Source organism: Eschrichtius robustus, chromosome 7 (assembly GCF_028021215.1).
Source record: "Eschrichtius robustus isolate mEscRob2 chromosome 7, mEscRob2.pri, whole genome shotgun sequence".
In the NCBI taxonomy this organism is placed as follows: Eukaryota; Metazoa; Chordata; class Mammalia; order Artiodactyla; family Eschrichtiidae; genus Eschrichtius; species Eschrichtius robustus.
Window position 1 is genome coordinate 94,987,653 of NC_090830.1, and position 4,003 is coordinate 94,991,655.

The following is a 4,003-nucleotide window of genomic DNA, read 5'->3' on the forward strand; positions in this document are numbered from 1 at the left end:
TGCAAAGGGATATTGTGTAATAAAAGAACAAACAAACATTTTTATGTAGCACACTCTCCTGCTTTGGGATTCTCTCTAGTGAAGGTTATTTAACCTTAGCTTAGTCAAATAAAGACGTTTTTCTTTGGAGAGATGCCTTGTTGCTGTCTACTAAAGGTAGTTCATTTTTCATTTTTGTATATTGAAATGCCTGTTTTATTTTTTAATCCAAAATGTGTTTATTGGGATGGTTTCCCGTTCATCTTGATTCAAAGTGCTTTTAGTGCTGCTTCCCTTGGAAGGAGCATCCTTCTGTAAGCCTTGCGTTTCCTCCTGTGGGCTAGCAGAGGACAGTAGAGCAGCCAACACACAAAACTACTGTTTGTGTATGGCTAAGGATGGTGGTGATTTTATAGCATCCTGGATATTTCACATCCATGAAGTAGGAATTGGGGTTCTGCACCGGGTACTTCTTCTTGTGTTTCCTCTTCTCTTCTGGAGAGGGATGAAGAAAATTATTTTCGATAGGCATGTTCTCCTAGGGAGGTCATCACCAAGTGAAAGGTTGAAATGCCTCTTTGTTTCAACATTGGTTAGCTCCACAAATGTTAATATTCTGAATCACACATATTACTTTATTTTTTTTCCTTTGAAGTATATTTTTATTTTATTAATTTTCAAGGGCATCAAAGGCTTAAAGTAGCAGTAGCAATTACTACTAATTAATCAAATAATGGGGCTTTACATATACACTTTATGGAGGAGACTACTAGCTGATGTCAAACCTGCTAACTTTTCTTCCTGGAAGCATAGCTCCACTACATTTTTAAGACTCCAATGGAATTAGGAATGGTCATGTGACTGAGTTCTAGTCAGTGAGTTATGTAGACAGTTAAAAATTTCTTACCACGATTCTATGTTCATTTGTCTGGGTGGAATGGAAACAAATATTAGAGGGAACTTGAGAGCCAGGTGTTGGTGTGACCACAGGATGGAAGTATCCTGAGACTCTGCTTGGACTTGACGAATATTCAGCTAATAAGTGTGAAATCTGAGACTCAAACAAATATTTTCTCACTCCAAATTATTATTATTATTACTATTTTGTCATTTACCATGTTGTCAAATATGGTGATTTTACAGAATATTTGAAACTTCAGTACCTAGAGTCAGAGAAACCTGCATTTACAATGATTCCAATACTTACTAGCTGTGTGGACTTGGGAACATTTCTTAACCTTTGCCTTTTTTTTCTATCTATAAAATGGAAGTTATAACAGTTTTTACATTATAATGTAGGATTAGGTGAGAGTATTTAAGTTAAAGGCTTACCAGAATGCTTTATACATAATAACCATAAACCAATGAGAGATTGTTTGATGTTTGATATGAAGTCCTCCAAAGAGTGTAAAATTTGGGAACTATCTTCTCTCTCCTAAATTACATACTCCTTTTGCCCATCTTTCTTCATTTATGTCAAGCTTTTTATATAAATCTATGGTTTTCAAATGGGTACGTATCAAAATTCTCTCTTGGACTTTCTTCTTTAACAACAAAAAAGAAATAGAAAATTAAAAAATAACATGCAGAATTAAAAACAGAGTATCATGTTAAAATACATGTAATAAAGGTAGGTGGTGAAATATATATTCTCATATACATTACATTCTGTTTGGCAGCTTTGTAAATAGTGGAGAAATGACTGGTGGATGAAAGGTAGCATTTAAAGTTGTGTACTGAAATTACTGTGATCATCAAGATGACAGCAGGTTATAAACTATTAAAATTTTTGAGGTACTCCTGTTTATCAATTTTATAGAGCCTTTCCACATATTATCGAAGTTGAAATGAAAAATACTAGAGGAAATGGAAATAAACAGTAAATAGGACAAAGTCAGAATGACCCCACCTGGGTGGAATATCTAGAGGGAGTACAGTAAGGGTTTGAGAAAAAGAACAAAAGTAAAGTACAAAGATGGCTTTTAGGTTATAATAAAAGCAAGTTTATTGAGCCTGAGGAATGGAGAATTTTTAAGGTACCTCAGACCTGTTGCATGTCTTTGGTACCTGTTGTATGACTTGGCCAGGTCACCTAAAGGAACTAGGGTAAACTAGATGCTTGGTGCCTGCAAACTGCCTCATCTATTCTATTTGGTGATAATTTCAGGTCCAGGAGATGATAGAGCTCATTCTTACTGGGCGGTGGTTTTTGGAACTTTCCCTAATACTTCCTGCTTTTCCCCAAAGGGATAAGGCCCAATTAATGGGCTTGGCACTGGTATACAGGAGTTAAATCTCACACCAGCCTACTTTCATTCTTCATCTCAGTGATAATGACTGTTAACAGTCTGAGGTGTTTTTCCAAGTCTTTGGCTAAGTATTATATTTTCTTAGGCAGTCAGTACATGACCACTGAATAAATGGATAAGAGCCATGAGGGTTGTAGGAAGAGGAAGGAAAACTAACATTTTATTGGGGATATATAATATTTCATGAACTTTATGATTTTTTAAAATTCAATATTCACAATTGCCTCATTATGTCCCCATTTTTTTTTTTTTTATACTGCAGGTTCTTATTAGGCATCAATTTTATACACATCAGTGTATACATGTCAATCCCAATCGCCCAATTCAGCACACCACCATCCCCACCCCACCGCAGTTTCCCCCCCTTGGTGTCCATATGTCCGTTCTCTACATCTGTGTCTCAACTTCTGCCCTGCAAACTGGTTCATCTGTACCATTTTTCTAGGTTCCACATACATGCGTTAATATACGATATTTGTTTTTCTCTTTCTGACTTACTTCACTCTGTATGACAGTCTCTAGATCCATCCACATCTCAACAAATGACTCAATTTCGTTCCTTTTTATGGCTGAGGAATATTCCATTGTATATATGTGCCACATCTTCTTTATCCATTCGTCTGTCGCTGGTCATTTAGGTTGCTTCCATGACCTGGCTATTGTAAATGGTGCTGCAATGAACATTGGGGTGCATGTGTCTCTTTGAATTATGGTTTTCTCAGGGTATATGCCCAGTAGTGGGATTGCTGGGTCATATGGTAATTCTATTTTTAGTTTTTTAAGGAACCTCCATACTGTTCTCCATAGTGGCTGTATCAATTTACATTCCCACCAACAGTGCAAGAGGGTTCCCTTTTCTCCACAACCTCTCCAGCATTTGTTGTTTGTAGATTTTCTGATGACGCCCATTCCAACTGGTGTGGGGTGATACCTCATTGTAGTTTTGATTTGCATTTCTCTAATAATTAATGATGTTGAGCATCATTTCATGTGCTTCGTGGCCGTCTGTATGTCTTCTTTGGAGAAATGTCTATTTAGGTCTTTTGCCCATTTTTGGATTGGGGTGTTTGTTTCTTTAATATTGAGCTGAATGAGCTGTTTATATATTTTGGAGATTAATCCTTTGTCCGTTGATTCGTTTGCAAATATTTTCTCCCATTCTGAGGGTTGTCTTTTCGTCTTGTTTATGGTTTCCTTTGCTGTGCAAAAGCTTTGAAGTTTCATTAGGTCCCATTTGTTTATTTTTGTTTTTATTTCCATTACTCTAGGAGGTGGATCAAAAAAGATCTTGCTGTGATTTATGTCAAAGAGTGTTCTTCCTATGTTTTCCTCTAAGAGTTTTATAGTGTCCAGTCTTATATTTAGGTCTCTAATCCATTTTGAGTTTATTTTTGTGTATGGTGTTAGGGAGTATTCTAATTTCATTCTTTTACATGTAGCTGTCCAGTTTTCCCAGCACCACTTATTGAAGAGACTGTCTTTTCTCCATTGTATATCTTTGCCTCCTTTGTCATAGATTAGTTGACCATAGGTGCATGGGTTTATCTCTGGGCTTTCTATCTTGTTCCATTGATCTATGTTTCTGTTTTTGTGCCAGTACCATATTGTCTTGATTACTGTAGCTTTGGAGTATAGTCTGAAGTCAGGGAGTCTGATTCCTCCAGCTCCGTTTTTTTCCCTCAAGACTGCTTTGGCTATTCGGGGTCTTTTGTGTC

The 4,003-nt window shown here is 36.6% G+C and overlaps 1 pseudogene; it reads right to left on the reverse strand.

The window, feature by feature from the left end:
• Nucleotides 1-259: 259 nt before the first annotated feature.
• On the reverse strand, nucleotides 260-511 carry LOC137767707 (small ribosomal subunit protein eS27-like; annotated as a pseudogene).
• Between the last annotated feature and the right edge of the window lie 3,492 nt (nucleotides 512-4,003).